The sequence below is a fragment of the Acomys minous genome (genome assembly GCF_964271855.1).
Source record: "Acomys minous genome assembly, chromosome: 9".
Classification (NCBI taxonomy): domain Eukaryota; kingdom Metazoa; phylum Chordata; class Mammalia; order Rodentia; family Muridae; genus Acomys; species Acomys minous.
Window position 1 is genome coordinate 72,325,409 of NC_140490.1, and position 10,811 is coordinate 72,336,219.

General features: G+C 43.4%; 1 gene segment (V, D, J or C); it reads right to left on the bottom strand.

Annotated features, from left to right (window-relative positions):
* The window catches only part of LOC311605716 (Ig heavy chain Mem5-like), a 28,383-nt gene extending 24,682 nt beyond the window's left edge, over positions 1-3,701 (bottom strand). The window contains exons 1-2 of the C gene segment in view: positions 3,463-3,701; positions 3,071-3,366 (exon numbers count right to left, since the gene is read on the bottom strand).
* Positions 3,702-10,811: the final 7,110 nt, after the last annotated feature.

Sequence of the window (10,811 nt, forward strand, 5' to 3'; positions counted from 1 at the left end):
CTCCCAACCAAAAAAAGCCCAGGGCCAGATGGTTTCAGTACAGAATTCTACCAGACCTTCAAAGAAGAGCTAATACCAGTACTCTTCAAGCTACTCCAAAAGATAGAAATGAACCTCAAATTCTATGAGGCCACAGTCACATTGATACCTAAACTTCACAAAGACCCAACAAAAAAAGAGAATTTCAGACTAATTTCTCCTATGAACATAGACACAAAAATAATCAATAAAATACTTGCAAGACAATTACAAGAACATATCAAAGATATCATTCACCATAACCAGGTAGGCTTCATTCCAGGCATGCAGGGATGGTTTAATATATGAAAATCCATCAATATAATCCATCATATAAACAACTGAAAGAAAAAAACCACGTGATCTTCTCCTTAGATGCAAAAAAGCATTTGACAAAATACAACACCTGTTCATGTTTAAAGTTTTGGAGAGATTGGGGATACAAGGTACATACCTAAACATTATAAAGGCTGTATACAGCAAGCCAACAGCCAACATCAAATTAAATGGAGAGATACTCAACAAAATTCCTCTAAAATTGGGGACCAGACAAAGCTGCCCACTTTCTCCATATCTCTTCAGTATAGTTCTTGAAGTTCTAGCCAGAGCAATAAGACAACCAAAGAAGATCAAGGGGACCCAAATGGGAAAGGAGGAAGTCAAATTATCCTTATTTGCAGAGGATTCTCAACAGAGGAATATCAAATGGCCGAAAAACGCTTAAAGAAATGCTCAATGTCTTTAGTCACCAGAGAAATGCACATCAAAATGACTCTGAGACCCATCAGAATGGCTAAGATCAAAAATTCAAGTGACACCACATGTTGGCAAGGACGTGGAGAGAAACAAACACTCCTTCATTGCTGGTGGGAAGGCAAATTTTAAAACCGCTTTGGAAATCTATCTGGCACTCTCTCAGAAAACTGGGAATAGGGTGTCATCAAGACTCCCTATTCCACTCATTGGAATATACCCAGAAGATGTTCCAGCACTCAACAGGGACATATACTCAACCGTGTTCATAGCCGACTTATTCAGAATAGCCAGAACCTGCAAACAGCCTAAATGCCCCTCAGTTCAAGAATGGATAAAGAAATTGTGGTACATTTACACTATGGAATCCTACTCAGTTATTAAAAACAAGGAAATCCCAAAATTTGTGGACAAACGGATAGAACTAGAAATGATAATACTGAGTGAGTTAACCCAGAAGCAGAAAGATTCACATGGTATATACTCACTTAAAATTGGGCAATAACCAAAGAGGCATGTCCCATGAAAATCTTTACTTACTAGGAGATTGGGATAGATGTGAGGACATCACACTGGGTAAGAGAAATATAACAGATGGGGAAATAAAAGGATCCAGAGGATCTTAGAAACCTTCAAGAAGAATATCATAATGGGTGGATCAGGGCCCAGGAGTGTCTGTTCAAACTATTGCACTAACCAAGGACAAGATAAATAGTAAACACTGAAGCCCTACTCTGATCTAGCCAATGGACAGGACATTCTCCACCGATATGAGGAGAGCAGGGACTGAATCTGACATGAACTCTGGTGCCCCATATTTGACGACCTCCCCTTGGAGGGGCACCCTGGTGGCAATCAAAGAAAGAATAAGCATCCATCTCTCTCTGCCTTTCAATCTCTGCCTGCCCCTCCCTTCCCCTGTTGGAGCAGCACCTCACTGTGCTGCCCAGGCTGCCCTCAATCTCTTGCTGTTCTTGCTCTGGCCTCCCAAATGTGATCAGCACAACATATTCCCCTTATAAACTACTTACAGGATCATTGCAGAACACAGCTCTCATTTAAATGGGAGTAAGAGAGAGCTGGATTTCTGAGTGAAATATAGGTGCTCGTTTCCCAGGAACATGGATTGATTTTTATCATAAATGCCATGTTCCAATATAGCAACAGTTTAATAATGTCTTTGTAGTAAATGAAAAGAAGTCGTGAATCAAAGTTCTTTTCAAATATTTCAGTGAGACTATCAAGTAGGTAAGTGGATTGTAGCAATGTGGGGAAATCTCCACCATAGGCATCAGGTAATATCTCGTAGCATGCTTAGCCTTTGGGTTGGTGGCAGCTAGTGTCCTGTTAACATATTTCAAAGGGATTTATCTGTTAGGCATAATGATGCTTGTCACACACAAACAAGGACAATTAAAAATCACTAAGTGGTTGAGGATAGTTGAGGGGAACTTGCATGCATATGACACGTTTTGGTCTCACTAACAACTCCACTCTCTCTAATTCACCTCATCCCAATCCTTTCCCCTTCCTAGCCAGCTCACCGACTCTACATGTCTTTTTGTTTTTTGCTCTGTGACCCACTGGCTGTCATGAATCTCTTGCTCTGAGTTCATTATTTTCTTTGCAGATCAGTGAAGTACAGGAGAAGAGCTAGCTTTGTCCCAGCCATGAGCCCAGAGCACAGACCAAGGTTTAGCACATTGAGTCACCTCCCAAGAAACATACTCTGGTCTCTAATATCCCCAAGTGAACTGAGTATTTACTCACAAGTGTAATGGTCACTAGCTTTCCTTACTATAAACTATCAATTGTAAATAAAGACAGATCTTCCAACCCCTGAAACTGTCCATGACTGGGAAGGAACTGGGAAACTGTAGCAGGAAATATCCCCATGGGATGCGCGTCTCTCCTCACTCTTAGCACTCTCCTGACTTCTACTGTTCAGTTACTGCAAACCTCTGTTCAGAGAATTAATAAAAGACATGATCATGTTGCAAGCTCCTCATCCTCCTTTGAATAGATTTCAGATACCCTAACTATGCAGGCAATAGTGCGGGGCTATCCTGGCACTGATAATCCACAGGACCTAGGACCTCACTAGGGGACTTAAACCCATGAAGTTGCCTGGCCCCCTCGCGCCCCCCGCCAAGAGCACTGTGCGGAAAGGAGTCCCAGGTGTCCCCTCATCTGAGCAGCGAGTGGCTGTGCTTGCCAAGAAGGATGTGGGTGCAGACAGAAGGGGGATAGTTCTTATGCAGGCTGGTCTAGACACTCTAACGTTGTGCGATATCCAGACTGCACAGTAGTAGGTGGCTTCATCTTCTTTCTTCAAAAAATTTACTTTCAAGATTGAAGTAGAAGTTTGAACTTCTTTACTTGCTTCAATTTTCTTATTCCTCCCTTCTAAGGAGCGTTGATTATAATTTGTCTTGACATATATTAGATACTCAATCTCTTTGTTTGGTTTATGCCGGTACCAATATATATTTATATTGGTAAACTCTGGAAGAGAAACCTTACAGGTTATTTGAGCGCTCCCATCTGTTGCCCTGGTGACTGATTGTTCAGTTTGCTCCAGCTGCCCGAGTCCAGCTGCAAGCAAAGAGAAGAATTCTCATGAACGAACAAAGCAACGAGTGGAAAAGAGGATGACTCCACCGCCCTCTGAGCACGGATATGTGGACTTACAAACCCAGAGGCAGGAGAAGGTGAACAATGTCAGGAGCAGCATCCCAGCGGCCAGGCTGCTCCACGAGGAGGCAGGGAGTGGACCGGATGCTGGAGTCTCAGGTCACCAGCAGGAGGGTGGAGCTGTCCTAGTGTCTCAGGAAAATGCAGGGTCAGTGGGTCCCCCAGGGCTGGTCACGACCTGCTGACGTTCTGAGCAGTTCTGGGGTTTCCTGCCCCACAGCACTGGGTCAGATGTACACGTGAGGTAAAGGTCTACAGACAACGTCCTCTGTCTGCCTGTCTTTATCTGGGTACAGAGCAGAGGCAGTGGCCCAGCCCTTCCTTCACTGTACTGTTTGTATGTTACCTGGAGGCTACAAAGAGCAAAAGACATTGCTCTACTCTGTCTGGTTTTGGGATTTGCTGTTGACTCAAGATCCAAATATGAAGGTTTACTGTGATGTTCTAAACTAGGAGAAAGAACCCTCAGAAGCCATATTTGGTTGACACTCTGTGCACAAACAAAAGGGTATTTTGTGTTGTCTTTTAGCAACAGCGAAGTCATACAGTAGATTGTGACTATGGGAATATAGGAAATTCGAAGAAAGAAACGGAATTGAAATTGTGTCCAGGTATGGAGCAGGCAATCCATACAAAGTGTCTCCGTGGTGGCATGTGCCTTTAATCCTAGCATTCAGGAGGCAGAGGCAGGAAGATCGCTGTGAGTTCAAGGTCAGCCTGGTGTACAAAGAGAGTCCAGGACAGCTAAGGTTAACACAGAGAGACCCTGTCTCAAAAATGAAACAAACAAACAAACAAAAAAACCCCAAAAAGACCCAAAACAACAACAAGGGTCTTTGTTGTTTATCAAAAAGGAACAAATAGTATCACTTGTAACAATAAAGGTAATATAGAACAATATGGTGTCACATGAAAAAGCGAGGCACAGAAAGACACATGTATGTTACTTATCTTTATTCCTGCTATATGAGGGCATTCGTATCGCATTTATTTGTGGATACTAGAAAACTGGTGTCAGAGATGTAGAGAATAAAATAATGATTGATAAAGCCTCGAGTGTTGAGGAGAAATGGATGGGGACAGCGTGGTTGAAAGCCCAGGGTGCAGTTAGGCAGTGGGAATATTGTCTGATGTTGTACAGCTGACTAAGCGCCTGCCTAGCTCTGGGTTTGTTCCTCAGTTCCACGTAAGCATGTGGTAGCAAGTGTGTCATCCCAGAACTTGAGAAGTAGACGTAAAGGCATCAAAAGTTCAGTGTCATCCTTGGATAAATATCAACTTCCAGGCTAGTGGGACTATATAAGACGCTATCTCAAAATAAGATAAATGTCCCACTTTACCCTACAGATAATACTGTATACAACTACTATGTGTTGATTACAAAAACACATACTTAATTTTGCAATGCATGCATGTTACACCCATGACACATACATGTTACACATGTAATTCATGCCAGTAATTCTGAAAACTTCTTAAAAACAAGAGATTTTATGGTTTACGTAGTGAAATTGGGAGCGGTGAAAAAGAAGGGATAGGATCATTTGCTATTATGCACATATACACAGGCACACAGTGTACACTTGTGGTATTTGCAAATGTGGCTTCTTCTTTTCTTTCATTGATTAACTCACTGTGAGAAGCTGTATAAACTTTTAAATAATCTATGTAGAAACTTAATGAATGAAGAATGAGGGAAAATCATCAATATTTCTTTACCTTATAGATTGTTGACTAACTTACGTAAGCTTTGATTGCAGCATGCATACCTTGTCGACACTTGAACTTTTAGAATCATTAAGAGGCTGACATCATTGAATGGCACCAGAGTATGACATAAAATTGCCACATAGTAGCAGCTGACAGAGAAATCAGGAGTTTTCAATGACGTCATTTAACTCCTTGCATTAGTTTTATCATCAATAAGAGAAAATGAAACACTTAAAATATATGTTTAAAATGTCAAGTGATGCGTTGCTTTCTTTTTCCCACACTCCTGCCTTCTACAACCCACTGTGGACCACAGATGCCAAGCACAATGCCAGTCTCACACTTTGCCTTGAGTTTCTCACACTCCTTTTTAACAATAAACACCTAAGAGAAACCACATTAAAGGTCTTCTTCTGATCCTTAGAATGAATCCTCATCTCTATAGGGTGCTTGTGTCTCGTTCTCAGAACTGCTTACTGCAGGGTGCTGGACAGACCCTGCTTAAAGCTCTGCATATCTGTTAAAAGGACTTCCTCCCAGACCTCATCAGTCATCGTCCTGCTTGACTTTTCACTTACTTTCTTTTCTCTTTTTAGAGTCTCACTCTGAGGCCTGGGCATGACAGTCTTGAACTCTATGGTGAAGATTCCTCCACAGCCTTCAGTCCCCTAAGAAGTAAGGGCTACAGGCCTGTGCAAGCATGCCTCTGTGGCTGAGTTGTTTTGTTTTAAAGGAATTTCATGTGTGGAGCAGAAAGATCCCCCTGTACTGCAGGCTTCTTCCCAAGGACTAGATGAATGAGCCAACCTGGTCTTGTGGGTGACTCCAGAGATGCTGGCTGATCTAGAGACGACATGTCCCTTATGTGGTGTGCCTGTGTGAGTGGCTGTTCTGTCCCTGTTCCCTCTCTTCCTGCTGCTGTGCTGGGAGTGGCGGTGGGGGCGTGGGAAGTGGGGGTGCAGGGAAGTGTTGGGCCTGCAAGCCAATGGGAGTGGTTTACTTTTCTTTCTTTTTTTTATTAATTTATTCATATTACATCTCAGTTGTTAGCCCTTCCCTTGTATCCTCCTATTCCTCCCTCCCTCCCACTTCCTCCCTTCTCCTCTCCCCAATGTCTGTGATTGAAGGAGACCTCCTCCCCCTATATATGCTCTTAGAGTATCGAGCCTCTTCTTGGTCACTTGCTATCCTTCCTCTGAGTGCCATCCAGGGGACATGGTCAGAAAAGGAGCACCAGAGTTTGTGTGAGAGTCAGATCTCACTTTCCACTCACCAGTGGAGAATATCCAGTTCATTGGCTAAGTCTTGGTAGGGGTTTGAAGTTTACTGCCTGTATTCTCCTTGGCTGGTGCCTTAGTTTGAGGAGGACCCCAGGAGCCAGATCTGCCTGTCATAAAGTTCTTCTTGTAGGTTTTCAGGACCCTCTGGATCCTTCTATTTCTCCATTCTTCCATGCTACTCTCACCTAAAGTCTCAATAGGATGTCCTCACCTCTGACCCACTTTCTTGGTAAGTAAAGTTTTTCATGGGACGTATCCCTTGGACTAGTGTCTTGATATAAGTGAGTATTAAAGACCTCAACTTAAAACCAGAGACATTAATTCAGTTAGAGGGAAAAGTGGGGAAGAGCCTGGAACACATAGGCACAGGAGACAACTTCCTGAACAGTACACCAACTGCCCAAGGCGTTAATGTCATCAATTAATAAATGGGACCTCACGAGGCTGAGAAGCTTTTGTAAGGCAGGAGACACTGTCAGTAGAATAAAGTGACAGGCTACAGACTGGGAAAAGATCTTCACTACCCTTCATCTGACAAAGGTCTAATATCCAAAACATATAAAGAACTCAAGAAATTAAACACCACAAAACCAAACAAACTAATTGTGAAATGGGGCTCAGAACTAAACAGAGAATTCTCAACAGAGGAATATCAAATGGCTGAGAAACACTTAAAGAAATGCTCATCCTCGTTAGTCTTCAGAGAAATGCAAATCAAAATGACACTGAGAGTCCATCTTACACCCACTAGAATGGCTAAGATCAAAAACTCAAGTGACACCACATGTTGGAGAGGATGTGGAGAGAAAGGAACACTCCTTAATTGCTGGTGGGTATGCAAACTAGTACAACCACTTTGGAAAGCTATCTGGCGCTTTCTCAGAAATATGGGAACAGGGCTTCCTCAAGACTCAGCTATCCCACTGCTTGGAATATACCCAGAAAATGCCCTACCATACAACAAGGACATATGCTCAACTATGTTCATAGCTGCTTTATTCATAATAGCCAGAACATGGAAACAGCCTAAGTGTCCCTCAGTAGAAGAATGGATAAAGAAACTGTGGTACATTTACACTATGGAATACTACTCAGCTATTAAAAAACAAGGAATTCCCAAAATTTGTGGACAAATGGATTGAACTAGAAATTATCATAATGAGTGAGTTCACCCAGAAGCAAAAAGGGAGTGGTTTACTTTTATCCAAAGTAAGTGAAATGAAAATGGTAAAGAGCCTGCGCTGCTCTGACAGAGAACCAGAAGTGAGCTGCTAGCCCCAAAGCCAGGGGCTCGAGGGAGGGGGTAGAGCAGCACAGCTTACAACTGCCTGGAATTCCAGCTTCAGGGGGTCCTGACTCTCTTCTGGCTTCTGCAGGCTCCTGCAATCACAAGTGAGACCCAAATGTAGACATAAATAAAAACAAAATGCATCATTTAAAAAGAAGACAGGAAAACGAGTAAGAGTGAGGTTTCTGGAATGGGAGCTCTGCATCCATCTTCTTAGCTCCGTGATTCCTTAGCAAGAAGCTATGTGCCTATGGAAAACCGCCCATATCACACTTTAATAGTCAAAAGATAACAACTGCTGGTGAGGATGAGATGAAAAGCTTTCGGTGCTGTTGGTGGCAGAGCAACAGTGTGGTCTTCTAGGGAGCATAGCGAAGAGGTCTCATAAACTGCCACAAGACACAGCTGGCAAATTCCCAAATGGAAAACCAATGAAAATAAAATCAGTTTGATTTTTCAAAGGGATGTCTACACTCTGATGTTCACTGACCATTTACGCCATCAAGGAAGACATGATGGCCTCATAATTCTGTATTTGGACGAATGAATAAATGTAGTAAGATAGTGCAACAGACTTACACATGCACACACATGCACACACATGCACCAGCACATCCGCACACATACTCTCACTGGGGATACAGCCAACATTTATGTGTGACCTCATTACTAAGTCAATAAAATAAAAAAAAATTAACCCACAGGAACTGTTCATATTCTCTCTCCCTCTCGCTCTTTCTCTCCCTCTCCCTCTCTCTTCTTCTGTATTTGAAATTTATTCAGAAGACATGTTCTAGATTAGGCTTTCATGTGCCTCTCTTTCACGAAAACATTTCTCAAATCAACTCAAAAACACCTTTGTATGATATTGGTCCCAATTTTTTTTTTCATTCTCTTCAACACTTGCTTTGGGAGCCTCCTGTTGCCTGTCTCTATTTGAGGAGTGTTCTGTGACAAGCTTGGCTGGTGGCCTCTGCTGCCGACCTGCACAATACACTGGAGGCAGCATGACAACATTGTGTCAGAAATCACAGTCAGGGGCTATGGTCTCATTGTGTGCTAGCGACTGTCCTGAGCACTGTGTGTGTGTGCGTGTGCATGTGATGGCGGGCAGGGTGTTCCTGATTTTATTATCATAAGAGGAACGGAAGTCAGGAAATGTTCAAAGGACTCAGACCTTGCAGACAGGCAGAGTCAGTCTCAGAGTTGCCCATAAACAGATGTTAAATACTATTTACATTAAGACTTCTTCCATGCAATTTACATCTATGGAGTCCATAGTCTAATGGGTGAGGCATTTTGTTCTTGTTCTTGGTTAAGTTTTTTTTTTAAAGTTGCACCTTAAATGGTTATCCATCACGGGCATCAGAATACATTCAAATGCTTCCATTTCCCCAGTTCACTCATTTGTTCTCTTTTTTATATACTCTACAAACAAATCCAGGGAAGCTAACCTTGGTCTCCATCTCCTGAAACAGTTCCTAATAGAAAACAATGGACAGGAAAAGTTGTAACAGAAGAGGACACAAGGGGGCGCCACTATCCAGCGATTGGAGGTGGCTCCCTCTGACTTCAAAGGAGAGGGAGGCACCCTGGAGGATGCAGCTGAGACTGCCTAGGAAGCAGAGTTAGAAGGGAGCCTGAGTTATGCAGAACATAGGATTCAAAACAGGATTCTGTGTAGAGACAGCACTACAGAATGCTAGGGTTCTGGAAACTTGACTTCATGCTCACAAATGAGGCCGAACAGGAGGGAATTCTAAGCGTGGAAGAGGGCCAATGAGATCGGTCACAGATGGAGATGGAGTTGGAAGAAGACCAGGGTTGGAGGCATGGCTTCCTGTGGCAGGAGGCGGTGACAAATGTCTCGGGCAGGAGGTCCGGGAACTGCAGTGTGAAGCAGTGGAGGAAGAATGAACTGACACTGTGTCCCTGCAGTGGGCAAAGTGGACAGCAGTGACAGGGCCTGGTTTGGAGGTGGAGACACCCTCTGCTGAGGCCCGTGTTCAGCAAGCACGCAGCGGTCTGTGGGCATCTGCATATGTTCACAGGAGAGCAGGAGAGAATTGCCTTGAAACGTCTGAGACTTTCTCCCGCCCCTTAAAGATAATTAAAGCTGGAACTGTAAGTGACTGTTCCGTTAGTGAAATCACAACCAAAGACAGGTGTTTAGGGGGTGGATTTTGGAGATCAATTTGTGGAAATGCCCTCATGCTGATCAAATGTTCTGGGTTAGGAATAAAAACATACAACTAGTGATCTAGGTATCCTGGCTAGTTTTGAAGGGACAATTCTATGCTTTATGAGCAAAATTCAGGTATTTGAGAAAAGGTATAGACCTTTAATGTGAACAAAGATGAACGACTTGGACTCAGTAACCAGATGGTAACTGTGGCCAAAGAAAGCCCAAGAATAGAGTTCAGGGGTAATTACAGGCTGGGAACCCATAGTTTCCAGCAGGGTGAAGGCAAACTGTCTGTGTACCACATGATGCTCAGCACAGCTCCAAGTCTCACTGGATAGCTCACAGCATCATTGACTAGCTATTGAATTCTGTTATAGGTGGTGAGAGAAGAAAGCAAAGATGGCTATCATGGCTTCAAGCCAGGCCCTTAGGACAGTTCCTAAGGGGCAGGTGACATATCAATGTATCAGTTTCCCAAAGACCTATGTCCTGTACGTTGTGCATGGTGGAGCTTCTGCAGAAAGTTCAGGCACAAGGGTGAGAAGTAATCTGTTCATACAGTTTTGAGAGAGAGAGAGTGAGAGACAGAGAGAGAGAGAGAGAGAGAGAGAGAGAGAGAGAGAGAGAGACAGAGAGAGAGAGAGAGAGAGAGAGAGAGAGAGAGAGAGAGAGAGAGAGAGAGAGAGTTGAATTGTAGGTGATGAGTTACTCACTGCATGCCTGAAGTCAGGTTGCCCTGGGCAGCAGAGGTAAGGAGAAAGGTTTGGCCCTTTAATTAAGCCATGCCCATCTTATAGGAAGAGCCTCCTTCAGCCATTAATTGACTAGGGCTCTAGCCAAACTGCTGTTGGGAAAGTGAGGATACGAGCTCGGTGGCAACCAC